Source organism: Podarcis tiliguerta, assembly GCF_965153285.1.
Source record: "Podarcis tiliguerta genome assembly, chromosome: 1".
Classification (NCBI taxonomy): Eukaryota; Metazoa; Chordata; class Lepidosauria; order Squamata; family Lacertidae; genus Podarcis; species Podarcis tiliguerta.
Genome location: NC_139534.1, coordinates 67537991 through 67555391, shown reverse-complemented (window position 1 = coordinate 67555391; position 17401 = coordinate 67537991). Strand labels below are relative to the sequence as shown.

Sequence of the window (17401 nt, the reverse complement as noted above, 5' to 3'; positions counted from 1 at the left end):
TTAACATTTTAGCAGAGATTAAAACGGGGTTAAGATAGTTAAAAAGCTCAAATGAATAAAAGGAGTCACAAGGAAGTGTCCCATAGATGAGGTGATGCAACTGAAAAGGCCTTTACTCTGGTCACCACCCATCTAACCTGTGAAGATAATGGCATATGGGAAGGGTTTCTGTGAGTTGAGGCAATTATTCAGCAGCCTGGATCCCAAGCTGTGTAGGGCTTTAATGGTTTAGACTGGCACAATGAATTGTGCATAGAAATGGATTGGCACTTAATGTGTCTATTTGGTTAGTTCTTAGCTAACCACACTTGTCTGGGAATTCCAGTGAAATTGATATGACCCGCATACATGCAAATAGGCGACATCCAAAAATGTCTACTAACTTGCTTCAGGTTTCTCTACTCCCCCCTTGAACCCCCTCATGTGCCCCCCCCCATATTTTTATGGAATGTCTCCCAACTCTCTGTGTTAAGTTGTGGGTGAACATATCAGACGACACAGCGATTCTTCAAACAGCTCTTGTTTATTCACAGGCCAGAACAGAACAGAACTGAAGGGTTCAGCCAGCCTGCTTATATAGAGCTCCACTACAACACAACAGTAACAACTTTCTGTAACTATCCAATCACTGAAAGTCACTTTCAATTCCTTATTTGCATATGTGGACCTGAGTGAAAACTACTACAGTATCCCCCTGCTGGCCCAGGGTGAGAACTTCAGTACATAACACTCTGGATCAGATTTCGGGGATGTGCAGTTGGCTGCAGGGAGAGAAGAGGAAGCAGAAGCCCTGCTGCCTGAAAGGACACCTGCTTATGCTACACTGGATCTCACCCAATGTGTGTAGTATTGGAATGACAGGACCTGATTCCTGATTTTTCAAATATTAAAAATAACATCTTTTCCTAAATTTGATATTGTTTTGCATCCAGTAGTTACAGACCTATGAAAGCCACATACAGCAGTGTGCCACATATCATGTTCAAGCAGCCACTGTCAATCTTTTGGGCAGGTGCATTAGGTGACTCATTTCAAGGTATGAGAGACTGCCGCATATGCAAGTTCTCAAATGCAGCCATTCTCTTCTCCTTGTGTTTTGGTGCTTTAGTCTTGTGTTTTGGTGTTTTAGTGGACAATAGGGCGGGACTGCAGGGCTTACTCTATGCTTTATAGGAACCCATGAGTTCCTTCCACTCTTGTCCGTGAACCACACACTAATCCCTACTACCTGTGCAACATGCCTAGTATGCATGATACAGCTTGGGCACTGATTTTTTTTTTTCATTTTAGCCTCGTAAATATCTACTCCAGCCTTCCCCAACCTAGTGCCTTTTAGATATTTTGGAATACAACTCCCATCAGCGCCAGATAGCACAGCACAAAACATTTGTAGGGGAGCAGTTTGGGGAAGACCTATCTATTCACTATATCCTTTAGAGAAGTGTAGAGAAGTGTCTGGAACTGTGATTAGAAAATGATTTCTGTGTGTAAAATGATTGATTGATTGATTGATTGATTTGAGTAGTTCTGCTATGCTATTTTCAGTGCCTTTTAAGATCAAGATGTCAGAGCCACAACTCACTGTGAATATCTCCCATTCAGGCTCCATTTCAATGAGCTTTGCACAGGAGAATGTCGTGATGGATTGATTTCCAAATGCTTCATCCACAGTGCTTTGGCAAAATTCATCCTTGTTCCTAAAATGGTTTTACCAAATTAACGATGTCTTGGTTTAGTAGCATTACTCATCCACACTGCTAGCAAGCCTGTAATCCTATGTGTGCTTTCCTGGGAGTAAGTGCCTTTGAAACTAATGGGACATATAGACATAGATTTGTACTGCACAGTATTTTAGGCGAATGTTTAACCATTTGGATTAATAGTTAATAGCTGTGATTCAAGATTGTTGGATACTTCTTGTGCAAAATACTTTGCTACTCTTAGAGAGAGAGAGAAATTTCAATGATGTGCATACACAGACAACAGACAATGCATAATTTACAGTGCGTGCTCTACCGTTTCAAGCTCAGACTTCATTGTATTTAAGCAGACTTGATCTGAATGTACTTTGTGAGGTGAGTGGCCTCTCAACTTTTCTATGGGCAAATGTCTGCCCGAACAGGATTTGTCTGAGATTTCTGGCACATCTAGCTCTTGGCCATCTCTAAAGTACCACAACAGTAGACTAAATTGTGCCAGGTTACCCGTAATCGTTAAATCCCTGGTCATAAGCTCTAAGCAGGAAGTGAAGGGATGGAGAATAAAAAAACCGAAACACAACACAATACTAATTAGATGTAGAACTGCATGAATAAATGTTGTTTTGAATTTGCTTGCCGTTCTGCACAAAGTTGGGCTAATTTTTAGTTAACCTTTAGCACAATCACCTATCCCTGCTACTCACTAAGCTTCTTTGCTCTATGATGTTCCAGAAAACAACAGAAGGAGAAAATGTGCATTTTCTTCCCTCTAGTTATCTTGGTCTATAATCCCCATCAGCCCCAGCCATATGCTGCTGGAGCTAGGGGGAGCAGAGCCATGCTGAAGGAGCTGGGGGGCACCAGGTTGGTGGTGAAGGTTGCTGTAGCTATTGAGTATATGGGGAGACAGCAACATCAATTACTTTAATCCTTAATATAATGGATAAACCCCTTTTCTGGAGGCAGCATTTTCTCTATTGGTCCTAGACTGAACTAGCACCGGATGTTCACTCCAAAATTTCCCACAGTGGCAGCCTAAAGTTGTTCAAGCAGCTGCAACGTTTCTATTAATAAGTCGCGATTATATCCAAGAGGCACAACAGTAGCAAATATACTTCGCCTCCTTCCTTCATCTCAAACTTTGTTGTAGAAAAGACCCCAATCTAGAACATCAGTTTTCTCATAAAAATCATGCCCTGCTTGGCTGCCATTGGCTGAAGGTGCTGTTTGCAGTAAACAGTACTTCTGGGGTTGAACAAGCCAGGAGTGAGTTGTTTTCAGCAGAAAACCCAACTCAGATTATTGGGACCATGTCAGGGACGCATGGCTCCTTTTTTTTCTCCAAACTAAAGATGGCCAGATTAAGCACACTTGTTTAAATACATGGCTTATGTCATGTGCAGTTTGGGCCTTAAAACCATCTCTAGTTTTAGTGCTTCCATAGTCTCATTAACCTATTGCCATGGGGATTCCTATTTCACTTGGGAATTGTAATTCTTATTGCATATTTGAAGGGAAACTTTTGTTTGAATTCATGGTTGCAGAGTTATTTATGTCAGATCCCTGCAGTTCACAATAACATACATGACTACGCAGCTCGAGGCTTTTGCAAAATAAAAGAATCTTAAGAACTTGAGATACCCTGCAGAAAAGAGATGGTTGTTCAGAGAAAAAGCGGCCTGACATTTCCCTTTTACTGCCTGCTGCCTAATGAGCTTTTGAGGATAATGATCTGCTCAGTCACCACAGGTTGTGTAAAGTTCCTAGCTCACATTTAGAACATTTAGAACATAATATCAAAAGGGGCCGCAAAAAAATGCCATAGGTCTGCATTGCATTTTCAGTTCAAAGTGACTGCAGTGCTACCATGTAAGATCATCCTGTGTAAATAAACAGGGTGATATCTTATTGGACATCCAACCTGGCAGCCTGTACCATGGAGGAGACAATCATGGGAAATAGTCTATTTTGAAAAGCAATTTCTCAATGCAAAAGCTTTTGCTTATTTGTGAGAGGGGCAAGCACTAAATTGGTATCTGTCACCTGTCTGGAATGCATTCCTACAACCTACTACAGTGGTACCTTGGGGTACAGACGCTTCAGGTTACAGACGCTTCAGGTTACAGACTCCGCTAACCCAGAAATAGTACCTCAGGTTAAGAACTTTACCTCAGGATGAGAACAGAAAACGTGCGGCGGCAGCGGGAGGCCCCATTAGCAAAAGTGGTACCTCAGGTTAAGAACAGTTTCAGGTTAATAACGGACCTCCAGAACGAATTAAGTTCTTAACCTGAGGTACCACTGTACACTTAAATATCTCTCTTACTCCTAATCCGCTACCGTTCAGTCCACTGTTCTTTCTCTGCATCAGACTCCACTAATGTGGTTCCCTCCAGATATTCTGGACTACCTCTCCCAGCCAACCTGGCTAATGCTCAGGGATGATGGGTGCTGTAGTCTAACAACATTAGTAAGCCCAAAGGTTTAGCACTCCTGTTCTAAGCATTGCCCTTCCCATGTCCTGCTGTCTGATGCTCACAAGCAGATTGATCTGGTGGCCAGGATCAGCATGGCAGTTCCTTTTCTTGGAGGTGACTGGAGTGTACATGTCTGTGCCAGATGGTTATTTAATTTCTATGCTGCTTAATATATTATTATTATTATTATTATTATTATTATTATTATTATTATTATATTATTTATTTGGCTGTGACTTGCCTGGCTTTAGAAGTGTATTGAGGTTTGGGTTATTCTATGCTATGTTATTAAAGGAAGTATTTGAAAATCCAGATTTCTGAGCGATAGATGAAGAAGCAATGTTTTAGTTCCATTTGTCTGTCACGGCACGAGATTAAGTTCTGAGCCACAGAAACACAGCCAGGTGCCTTATAGAGAGTCAGACCATTGGTTCATTTACCTTAATATCGTCTATTCTGACTGGCAGTGGCACTCCAGGGAGTCATTCTCAATCTTACCTGGAGATGACAGGGAGTGAATCTGGGACTTTATTGCAAGCAAAGCAGATTCTCTACCCCTGAGTCAAACCCTCTCCCTAAATTAGATTGCAGTCTTTCCCTAGAAAAGATGCAGATTAAATAGAAACCGATAAGAAAGGTTCTATGGAAGTTGTAATATCCTGCATTTTAAAAAACATGCTGGGTAGTGTATGAAAGAGGTGGACTTCTGTAAGAATAGATATTTTTAAAGGACTTGGTTTCCCACTAGGGGGAGTGTTGCATATGTTGCTCACATAGGAGAAATGGGAACTGTTCAGATTTTCTGAGACTTTATATGGAGCTTTTAAAATCTTCACTGACTGTCTTCAATTAACTTTCCAAAGAAGGAAGTCTCCAAGGCCCTATCTTGAAGTTTAAAAGGCTTGGGCTTGCTTTTGCTCCCATTTAAATTCCTGTCAAAGTTCTCATTGAGTTCAATGAGATTTAAAAAGGGTCCTTTTTGTTTCCATAGCAATAAGCTTAAAAAGAGAAACAATATTATTTTCTTCCAAGTATTTTATCCAGCGTTGCCATGGTGCCTAACTGCTAGATATTAAAGTGGGCATCATTTTAAAATGTTTTGAAATGGGAAAAAGTTTACATAGGAAATTATTTTATAGTCTACCAAGCATTAACCAGTCTTTTTTTTTTTTTTTTGTTAAGATAGTTCTCACACAGAACTGTGATAAAGGTAAATGAATTTAGATTTGTGGCTGATGTAGAAAATAATCCTGTGGACTCTGGCATTCCTCACACTTACGTATTCATAATTAGAATTTTCTATTTAATCTCCGTAACTTTGAAATGGGCATAATTATTATTTTTTAAATCTGCTCATTTTATTCATTTTTAAGCACTGAAGCATACAGTTGCACAGTTTGCATCTGATTTTATGTGTGTTGTGTTCTTCTCTGTTGTGAATTTAGTTGTGCAGTACAAATTTATTTAAATTTCATTATTAATAATAACATTGTGTCAAGCAAACAGTAAGCAAGATGAAAAGACGCCGTACTTTTAAAGCACATTTAAAGCACAAACAGTAAGAAAGATGGAGAGGTTGGAAAAAAATAGGAGATTCATTCAGAAGCTGTAGCAAAAAGTATCAGAAAGAACTTCCACTTTTTTTCTAAAGAACTATTTCCCAGTGGCAAAAGACATCAGCTTTCTGCCTTGTCATGCATACCCAAGTCACACTAATTTTGTTGACAACATAACCAGGTACTGGCAAGGCGAATAGATGGTTAACTTGTGTGGAATGTGGGTAGCATTTCTACCGCAATGAGTGGTATGCCCTGGAAGCAAGGAAACTTTTGGGAGAAATGGCAATCTCTCTTTCTCATTTCACAATCCTGTTTCATTCCTAACTCACATCTATATTTTTCTTCTTAACTACAGAAGGATGAAAGACTACAGGATGCCCTGCTTGGCGACAATGAATATCTACCAAAATTAAGTATTTTCACAAAGTGCTGGGTTGAGCAACAAGGTAAGCCATTTAGCTGCCTGAAGAGTGATTTTCCAGCTCTGTAATCCTTCCTATTGTATTTCAGTTTGATCTCGAAGCTAAAAATATAAAATCTGTAATGTCAAATGACACCCCCCACTTTTCCCTCTCTCTCACACATGCCCCACCTCAGGCAGTGGCAGGCCTCTGTGTGTGTGTGTTTTTTTTTTAAATTATTGCAGAAAGATTTTGCAACCCAACCTGTCTCTGCAACCCTTAGCTGAGTGGAAAGTACCTTAAACTCGACGTCACTGACTCGGAAAGGCATTATCTTTTTTGAAGCAGCAATAATCAATTTGAAGCGTCTGGGGGCTGGCTTGGTGAGAGCAACGGTGGCGGTTGAGGAGGAGGGGCAAAATGCTCGAGGGGTAGGGGGAAAAAAAACCTGGATGAAAAGGCATGCTGTTTCATGGATGTCTTCCAGAATTGTGACACTGTGTGTGTGTGTGTGTGTGTGTGTGTGTGTGTGTAAAGGGAGGGAGGGAGAGCGAGCGTGTGTGTGTGTGTGTGAGTGAGAGAGAAAGGGTGAGAATGATCACCATGACAACTGACCCAGCCAGTCTGTGTACTCTCCCTGCAATCATTTTGGCCGAGATCTGTGCTGTGAAAGGTCATGAGAAGGAGCTGTGGGAAGCACAGCAGGTATTAGACTCTGAACGTCGCTCGTTCGTCCAGTGCCTCAGCTAATAGGGCAAAGCTTTTTTTTTTCTGGTCTGGGAAATACAAAAATCGAGAATGGCGTGGAAGGGGAAGTGCTGCAAGTGTCAGGTAATGAAAACTTTCCCCTCTTTTTTTGTCTCTGCCTCTTTCTCTTTCTTTCCCTCCCTCCCTCTCTTTTAATTTTCCTTTTCGTTTCTGGAGCTGCATGTCAGCGTATGTTTGGAATCCCATTCTCCGCGGAGTGATGTCATGCCCTAGCAGTTGGGTTTTGTTAAGCAAAGAGGGAGGAAATGGTGAATTTCACCCACCGCCCGCCCTGAAGAATAGATCTTTTTGCCTGTGAAAAGTTGTTGAATCTTGTACTAGGATTACTACTTTCTCTCTGTGTGAAGTATTCCAACATGAGAGAGAGAGAGACTTTCAGGAAAGTTTCTCGAGACCCGCAAATGGCAGTCGGGTCCACATCCACCGCAATGATGGTGATTACATTGAAGGTAATTCTTTTATTTTGCTGTTTGGGTTCTTGGCTTCTCAGTGGCTGCTTAATTTTTCCTGGTGATGGATTTGCCTACATGCACTTAAATGAAGAAATAGATGGGGCAAAAGAAATCAAGCCTGTGCTTGGGATTTAAACAATTAAAAAGAAGGAAGGTTGCCTTAAGACTGCGGCTGCTTTGCTAGCGAGTTCACTTCTCCAGCAGTGTGAGATTCAGCAGCACCACTCAACTTAGGAGAGGCATTTTTTAAAATATCAACTTGTTGCAGGAGAAGTTGCATTGTATGCATGTTGCAGATATAGGGTTTTAAATAAAGGTGGTTAAATAGAAACAATGGTTAAACATTGTTAAGGAAACTATGCTGTTTTAAATGTGCATTCCAGAAAAATCAAGTAAAGTTTCTTTATTATTTATCAAACCTGCTCTGGTCTTTTTAATGAGGGCACTTCCTTTGAATTCTTGGTTATTTCTGGGCTCCGTGCATTTAAAACACCTTTTATGGTAAATTCCAGCTGGGTGCAGATGTAGACAGAGGCAAAACAAAACAAAATCTACAACCCTCCCCCCCAAAACATTTCATTTTAGATGTGCAAGTAAAGGCTTAAATGAAATGCCTCAAACTGTGCTTTATAACTGGTGCCTTTGGTGGAAAATAGGTAATATTTTAATGCCTGTCTAATAAAATCAAGTGTTGTGAAAACTCAGCTAATACATGACCAAAATATACTGGATTGATGATGAGAATGAGAGTTTTACTACTATTCATTCTAGGGAGTTCAGCTAAGGTCAGGATCCCAGTGTTCGGCTTCTAGACAGTGTATAAAAATGACCACTAGAAGGGCCTTAGCTAGTTACAGAACATCTGCAGAAGATTCTTGTCTGAAACCTTGGAGAGAGACACTGTCTGTGTAGACAGCACTGAGCTAGATGGACCAACGGTCTGAATCAGTATAATATACTTTCTTGTGTTCCTCTGACCTATTCCCCGGATTTCTTCTCTTCTGCAATTTCTCTTGGGAAGTATGAACTTTCTGCCAGTGAAACACTGAAAGGGTTGGATCCATGGTCTGCTAAGCCCTTCCCCTTTTATATTTGCAGAGGTGGGTCATTGAAAATATCAAGTTAATCCAAACGTAATACATTCAGCAGTCAACATCCAGCAGGATAGGTAGAAACATGCTGGTTTCAGGCTCCAAATGTTCCATATACAGAATATGGGGACGGGGTGAATTTTTGATAACTGAAGCTCTGATAATATGGAATTTGGGTGGGTTACTCAGGGTATAGGACAGCATTGCTGGAGGTCAAATGATAAATCCTGTTCACAGATTTTAGGGTCTGCTCACTAGGATGTCTTCTATGGATCTCAGGCCTTTGTTAGCCACAGTTGCAGTTTTTGACTGGGAGACTAGGTCACAAGCTTTCAGCTTTCTTCCCGAGTTTCTCAAACAGAGTGTCTTTTGTGTTCCATTGCACAATGAAAGACACTTCTGATTGGCTTCAGTGCGCCTGCTAGCATGGTTCAGACATGCTGCTGATGGCTTGTTTCCTCTTTGTGCTGGGTATGACTACAAGAAGGAAAACATGGACAGAGTGAAAATAACAAAGATACTGCAGAAGAAGGATAGTATTTGTCTCACGTTTTTTCCTTTTTTTAATTACAGCTCCTCCCTGCATGCTTTAAAACATCTTTCAGAAAAGTTAAGAACAAAACCTCAGGTTTCCTTATCGGATCAGTCCAGAGTTAAATTCAGGAGACAGGAACAAAGTGTTACCATATGTAATTGCACTGTAATATTTACACAGTAGTTTATCATTGCCTAGGGTAAGGCTGTGTCCTGTTGCACTACATTTAGTTATTTTCTCCTCAAAGATAAATAGCTTCTTTTTCTCTTCAAAAATATAAAATCAGAGCTTTAATTAACTGATACTGCAGGTTTTGATGTCAGTGTTTGGGAGTTGTAGGCTGCATGACAAGGAAGAACAAAGAAATAAACATTTTCCTCATAAGGTGGAAATGCTCCACAATCACTTCCTTTTAAGTCTAATCCTGAAAATGTATAGATTTAGCACCAGACTCAAACTCCTATCAATGCTTGTGACATTTTACCCCCAGGAGGGTTTTCTTACAGTGAGGAAGCTGTCCAAATTGAAAACCCAACTACGCCTGCCTCTTTCCTTGTCCTGATCCTTCAGCTCTTTAGTAGTGATGGGGATGCAGCCTTCCAGATACTGCTGCTTACATATTGTTCTCATATGACAGCATTTTGGAAGTGTCAGCCCGGGTTGCTTGTTTTTTGGGGGCAGGGGATCATGAGTGATGTATATGTGCTTAATGTGTACATGCATATTGTATGACGACACAAGATTTCAACACAACCCTTATCTTCCCTGCTGGCATTTGCAGTGCTGACTATAGATGACAAAATTATTATTGTTGGCCCCTGTCTGTTTCAAGAGACAGTGTGCCTCCGGGGGTGAAGTAGAGGTAGATTTAGGGGTACAGGATTTTGGTCACACTGGGTGCGGAGGCTTGGGGGCACCACGGGGGTTGTGGCAACTATGGTGTAGAATGGAAGTTGAGAGGCAGAGAGGTGCCTAATTTTGGCATCACGCAGAGTGTTGCTGAAACTTGAGACCCCAGTTCTGCCACTGGGTGAAGTCAAACCACTGTGTTACCAGCATCGAAGTGACCTCCCCAGGGCACAAGCCCAGGCAGATGTCCATAGGACAAGACCGCTCCCCTCTTGGCCTTCCTGATGTGGTCTAAAGGAAAGCAGAGCATTACGTTTGGCACCAGCTGGGCTGTAGGAGTTGCTTGAAGGAGGCGTAAAATTATGGGGTAGCATGTTTTGGATAGCTTTCCTAATTTAGACTGTGTAGTTGGGGTGTCTGACATATCTTTTCATTAAAGTTCTGTTACCATACAGGAATTTTTTTACTGTATTAAACTAGAATAAGCATGGAAGATGGAAACCAATCAATCAATAAACAAAGGCCACCAATGTAGACAGGATGCTGGTGGAGCAGGCTGGAACTGCTAAGAAAATAGGCTTTCGTTGGACTCCACAGGTGCACTGCCATTTACTCATAAAGGGGCCAATTGACACCCATACTAAGGTTTCATTGGTTGATGATCCAATGCAGAATTAGCCTTACTTTAAAAATCTACTTGAAAAACCTGTAAGTTAATGTCCACAGTGCAACAAACTGCATTAGATGCAAGGATGCAGTTATTTGTGTCTGCTTTTGAGTCATCCAAATTTCTTTTACGAAATGCTTTCCCTCAGTTTTTGGCATGATTCACCTCCCTTACTCCTAGTCTGTGTTTGTTATGTGTAGTTTGTATAATCACAGAATGTATGATTGTAGTCCATGGATTAGCCTCTTAAAGATGTTTAGGTATAGAAAATCCTTCCTCAGTGCAGTGGTTTGGACTGGACATCCTATCTATTTATGTGATTTTCTGTTTGAGGGAATAGTATTTCCTGCATTGGATTTCTTGCAGTTCCCACAGCTTATCTAGGAAAATAGCACGAAGCAGAATTTTAATATTTCTTCAATATAATTTCCATATGCCCATTCAAAGTGAGCTCATACTAAATGCAGTTTACATCTGTATGTATAACCTTACCAGTGGGAAATTGAAACCACTACTAAATCATAATATTTTTACAGCCACATCAAAAATAAAAATGTACCTGTTAGGTAATGTACAGACACCCACTTTGTAAATAAAAGTAAAATGTGAGTAGATCCAAGCCTTGTACTATAGATTCACTGTCTAGGAATTAAATAGCATTTGACTCAAGGGCAGTGAGTCACATCACTGTCTCATTTTTATATACAAAACAAGTAATTTGGCAATTAAAATGAAATGTTGCAACTTAACGGGTAGAATTTCCCCCTATTTTTCGTATGGTGGTGGTGCATGTACAGTGGAACTTCGGGTTAAGTACCGTCCTCCTTATGAATGCTTCGGGTAATGAGCTCCGCTAACCCGGAAGTAGATGCTCCTGGTTGTGAACTTTGCCCCGGGATGTGACCAGAAGTCGTGCGCCGACAGCGCGGTGGCAGCGGGAGGCCCCGTTAGCGAAAGTGCGCCTCAGGTTAAGAACGGGTTCGGGTTAAGAATGGACCTCTGAAATGAATTAAGTTTGTAACCGGAGGTACCACTGTATGTATCACTAGTATTTAAGAACAGAGACTATAATTCCAAGCATGCTTGCTTAGAAGTAAGTTCCACAGAGATAGGTTTGACTTACTCTTGAGTAACTATTGTTGGATTGGATTGTATGCTGGAGAACGAAGGTTCAAGCAGAGGTTTGCTGGCTGTTTCTGAGGAGCAAGTAAAAGGAGCGCTGGCCTTCACCTTGCCTACTGTGACTAACTTTGCCAGCAGTGGGAAGCTATTTTCATCTCAAGGGCCACTTTTCCTCATGATCAACCTCCTGGGAACCAGAGGTGGGCGGAGCCAAAGGCAAAAGTGGGAAAACAATAGATGCACCTTTGTGCAGTGGGCTACATTCCTGCTACATTCCAGTCATATAAAACACAGAGCTTTCCACACACACTCCATCGCTCCATCCACAGTTGGGGGACAGATTCAAGCCAGGCAAAAGCATAGGAGTAGGACTGGGGACTGATGTAGCTTGGAAGGGAAGCCTGTATTGGGCAGAGAGCCCTGCGTTTGGATGGCATCTGGCCCCTAGGCTTCAGGTTCCTCACCTTCAAGCCAACAAGAGTACATTAAGCAGGGGGTTACCCAAAGTTCTTTCCTCCCCTTATTGTTTAAAAGGCCATGTTCAATGGCAGAATTGTTGCACTCTTTGGGTTGGGTAAACAAAGCAGTAGAACATTTGTAGGTGCCTCCTGGTCCAGACTGAAGCTATAGGAACATGCATAGTGTCAAGAGCAAACCAGGGCTCATGTAACAAGTCCGTCCTAGTGGGAGAATGGGTACTTTGAAATTAAGGTGTATGGGTGAGAGTGTAAAGGAGACTTCTCTTTGTCAGCAACCCTGGTCAGCCACCACCTTTCCATACATGAGGAGCAGTATTAGCAGGAATCCCTTGCCTCTCTGTAGCTTTTGCCTTGTTCCTTTGGTGAACTTGTGACACCGTTTGCTGTTGTGATTGAAAGCAGGCTTTTGGAACAGGCACCGAACAGAGCCAGGCCTGGCATTTTTCTCACACATTTGCTACAAATTAGTTCTCCTGCATAGATTTTTAACATTTTAATATTTCCTTAAAATGAAAAAAATGAAGGATTTAAATTAAAGGCAAATCCTAGTGCACTGGAAACTGGAGTGCTAGTAAGTTTGGCTGTCACTAGGTATGGAGCATGCCAGCAGGTTGTAAAATGTCCTATTTAATGAGTATTATAAATGAATGTTAGGGACGCGGGTGGCGCTGTGGGTTAAAGCCTCAGCGCCTAGGGCCTGCCGATCGAAAGGTCGGCGGTTTGAATCCCCGCGGCGGGGTGCGCTCCCATTGTTCGGTCCCAGCGCCTGCCAACCTAGCAGTTTGAAAGCACTCTCAGGTGCAAGTAGATAAATAGGGACCGCTTACTAGCGGGAAGGTAAACGGTGTTTCCATGTGCGGCTCTGGCTCGCCAGAGCAGCTTCGTCACGCTGGCCACGTGACCCGGAACTGTCTCCGGACAGCGCTGGCCCTCGGCCTCTTTGAGTGAGATGGGCGCACAACCCTAGAGTCTGTCAAGACTGGCCCATACGGGCAGGGGTACCTTTACCTTTTTACCTTTATAAATGAATGTTGGCTGTGGCCGTGGCTGTCACCCAGGTAGTTGTAAGAGAACCTGGTTGGTGGTGGCACCGTCGAGGCGTTTGGCAGTTTTGCAATAGGTCAGCTTGGGTAGTAATTTGCACAAAGAGATTTTGCTTAACAGAAAAAGCCACTGTTGCCCTCTCACAGCATCAAGAATGCAGCTTACATCCTCTTCTCCCCCAAGTCCCTAAAACAGATATTTACAAGGGTGATCTGGGGCACATTTGTGGATGAGAGAGCTTTGTGGAGGGTGCTGCACCAACTTTCAAGAAAAAGGGAAGCCTGCAGATTTGGACTACTTGTCTTGTAGTGTACTTTGGAGCTAAGTTGCTCTGAACTTGAGTTTTTGTACTTTCTATTACTATGCATTAATGCTTAGAGCAAACACCAACGGCTCCTTCCATTCATGCTCATAAGATGGCACAAACAACTAGAAAATGTTAAGTGGGGCCCACAGTGGAGACCTATTATATTTTTTCAGACATGTAACACTCTTGTTTGAATCACTGCACAGGCACCTGAGCAGGCGTGATTTGGAGAACTATACACTGAAAATGATCCACTTGGTATATTGCAAAATAGCCTTAAGGTTACCTTTTCTTTTAGGGGATTTTAGGGGATTCTCTTAAACTCTTAGAAACAGTGGCATATTTCAGCAAAGTAAACATACAAGACATGTACTAACAGCTGTTTCCTTAACGTGCTTCTATATGGATACCCAATCGGATTGTAAATAGTGTCAGTTCCCAGCTGTGTTCGGATAGCGTTGCTTCTGCTACAGGTTTCAACAGGAGGAATATAAAAGCCACGTGTATTTATCCAAAAAAACCCTCTAGATGTGCCATCTATCCTTAAGATCCATGCACAGAGATGTATTACTGCCTGGAAAATAGTTTCCATATTCCATTATTTAGTTATCAGACACTTCTTTGGCACTAAGAACCATGCTCATTCATGTGTGCATATATATAAGTTATCCTACCAAGTTAGACTATTATTACAGTGATTGACCTTGGCTGGATCCTGGGCATCTCTTATTACTTGATGGCTATATACTATATAATGCCTTAGAACACCAGTCCGTGGGGAACAGCAGGGTATTGTTAAAGTCTTGTTTGTACCCAGAAGCATCTGGTTGGCCACAATAGGAAGCGGGATGCTGAAATAGGTACGTTTTTGGACTGATCCAGCAGAACTCTTCTTATGTTCAGGGACACCACTCTTTACATTTTATGTGCTCTCCATAGCAAACACCAGTGGAATATGGGTATTTACCAGCTCTGCTGCCATTTGAATCAAATTAAAGCAGCATCTTGATTGTCTGAAGGAATTCCTTCATTCAGGATGCCCTGCTGCCGCTACTCCCACTACCTGCAGTTACGATCACAGTAGCAAATGTGCCAGTTTGAAGTGTATATTCTATGGCTTTCAAGTGCTTCAGTGTATATATTATTATTATTATTATTATTATTATTATTATTACTACTACTACTAGTATTTATTTATTTATTGCATTTATATCCTACCTTTTTCTCCAAGGAGCTCAAGGTGGTGTACATGGCTGTCCTCCTTCTCATTTATTCTCCACAACAGCCCCGTGAGGTAGACTAGGCTGAGAGGCAGTGTCTGGCCCAAGGCCACCCAGGTAGTTTTGTGGCTGAGTAGAGATTTGAACTCTGGTCTGCCAGATCCTAGTTCAACACTCTAACTACCACACCATCTTGCCTCTCATTTATTAACCATCCTTCACCAGCTGGTCCCAGGACGGCTGGCAGCATTTTAAAATTCAGTATTAAAAACAGCAAAAGCAAATTACAATCACAAGAATAGGACAGAATCTTGAAAACACGCAACTCAGGTGTCAGAGGCCAGGTTAAAGAGTACAGGGCAGTTTTCAGCTAGCCTGCAGCTAATACAGAACCCACCTGTAGACCTGTGCGTATACAGTCACTGCTGCTCTCATTTCTGGCCTTCGCCCTATGCTCACTTATAAGAGCCTCTGAAAGAATCAAAGACAGAATGCAGCTGTGTGGATCTTTCCCACAGTTTGTTAGAGGAGATGTCTGTTTTACTCCAGCAAAACATCTATTCTTGAGAACAAGAGCTTTTCCTGAAACAAAAGTGGATAAAGACATTAAGCTTTGGCTCAGTGATATTGGAACTCCTTTCAGGGCTTACAGCTTTCTGATTTGGGGCTATAATCCTGCACACATTGATTTGGAAGAAAGTGCCATGGAAGACAACAGGATTTGCTTCTGAGTAAACATGCATAGGATTAGGCTATACAATTAATTGGCTTCTATATATGTAAAAACAAAACCAGAAATATCTCTCCTGCTTCCTACTGTATCTACCTATTTGGCTGCATGTGCAGAATTGGATGTTTCCAAATGTTACGGTTGTTAATGTTGTTGTCCACATTTTAAAAACATTCGTCGTCTGTTTGGATCCCAGGGTGGTTTACAAAACAACCAAATAGATATACACATACGACAAAGCTCCAGATCCCCTGAGGAAATCCTCCAGTTACTTCATGCTAAAATAAAAAAAAGCATGTGAAACAATATGGAACCCTGCGAGACCCCACAGTACATGTGCCAAGTTGCTGAGCTACTCCCAGTGCTACTTGATGGTAGTGCAGGTGAAGACAGAGGTGAAACCACTGTAGCACAGAGCTCCCCAGCTGCCAATCTGCAGAACTGCTCCAGGAAGATATCATGGTCAATGGCATCAATTGCCCTTCCCCCCACCCCCACCTCTCTCCTCCTATGAGTTATCAGAGTGACTAAACTTGTTTCATTGCCAAATCTCAGCCTGAAGCCAGATTGAAATGCGTCTAGATAATCCATTTCCTTCCAGGCACATCTGCTTCTGGCCAGCTACCACTCACTCAGTTACCTTGCCCAAGAATAAAAATTAGCGATTGGGTGGTAGTTGTCAAATACTTCCACAATTTGGCTTCTCCACAAGCTCTCAGACTGCTTGCCCGCCTCAAATTTTTAAAACTTTGCTTCACCGTTCAAACTTACTCTGCCCTCCATGATGCTTTTACAACCAAATGTCTGAATAGCAGATTTGATGTGATTTGTGGTATATATACCACTGCTGTGTGTGCAAATCAGGGCAATGAGATATTGAAGATTATTTCAGTATGATTGCTGACTCCTTGTCCCCATCAGCCTTATTCTGTTGCCTGGAAAAGGAGCTCACCCAGTTACTTTAAGCCAGCCTTTGGCATTCTAGTACCCTGCAGTGGTTTGTTTCCCATCAGCCCCAGCCATCAGAGACTGACCTAGGCACGGGGCTGAAGAGCAGGAACGGAGGATGCTCTTCCTACAACTACGGCAGAATTCCATGCTGGGTCTCAGAGATTGCTTCAATCCTATAGCCCTATAACACTGCTGATGTGTTGCTTTCCCAGAATTAGCTAAGAATCAAATGGAGCTTCCACATAGCACTTAATATACCGCCATGTTTTCCAGCAGTTGTCTTTCTCATTGCCAAGGTCCCTCTGCAATGTTTACTCACAAGTAAGTCCTGTTTGGTACTTTCCACTGTTTTTAAAAAAATATCCTGACCATTCTATTGCCTTCTGTTGAGTCTGGCTGGGGGATTAGTGACAAATTGAACTTTAATTGCCCCGTGAATGGCCTTTCTTAATTGTCTTTCTGGCGTAGCACCAATAATACCACAGCTCTGAAAATTCTCTGGTTTGCTAATGAACTTTCTCTTGAGACTTATCAGATTCCTGACCCTGATTGAGTTGTGTCAAATGGACCTGCACATTCAACCTGATGCTTTTGTCTTTGGACTCCAGAGTTTCCCTACACAGGGTTGTGTATGTCCCTTATATCACCCTGAGCCTAAAGGCCGGGCAGATGTCCTGAGCTTGCACAGATGGACTCTTCCTTGTGGATGGGACTAGTAAGAAATAAGAAGAGCCAGTCTAATGTAACAACAGGCTTATACTTATACTTTTAGGCAACACCAAGGCCACAGATAATAACAATGCGAGACAATAAAAATAGGAGATAATCGGGGGAACAGAACCGCCAGTAACCTGTTCTTAATTTCTGGTTGCTAGTTTATAAAATGAGCACATTCTTCTTCTTCATTCTTCTTCTTCATTCCCATCTACTAAAATACCACTCAGAGAAGTTAATACAAACTTCAGTGCTGTGACTGGCCTTTCTTATTTGCTACACTCTGCTGTTTGTTTTCTCCTAGAATACATTAAGAACTATAACCCCTGCTGGTT

At 42.0% G+C, this 17401-nt stretch overlaps 2 protein-coding genes across 8 annotated transcripts in view; both read left to right on the top strand.

The window, feature by feature from the left end:
- Positions 1 to 17401, top strand: part of DENND5A (DENN domain containing 5A) — a 609609-nt gene that overhangs the window by 238651 nt on the left and 353557 nt on the right. The gene's annotated exons all lie outside the window — the stretch shown is intronic.
- The window catches only part of DENND2B (DENN domain containing 2B), a 139889-nt gene that overhangs the window by 22160 nt on the left and 100328 nt on the right, over positions 1 to 17401 (top strand). For 3 of the 7 annotated variants that reach the window (XM_083400802.1, XM_083400805.1, XM_083400808.1), the window contains exons 2-3: positions 6092 to 6182; positions 7062 to 7354. The gene's annotated coding sequence lies outside the window, so the exon portion shown is untranslated. Of the gene's footprint in view, positions 1 to 6091; positions 6183 to 6668; positions 6969 to 7061; positions 7355 to 17401 lie in introns of those variants that run through there. The other 4 variants (XM_083400804.1, XM_083400803.1, XM_083400801.1 and 1 more) reach the window with 4 other exon arrangements.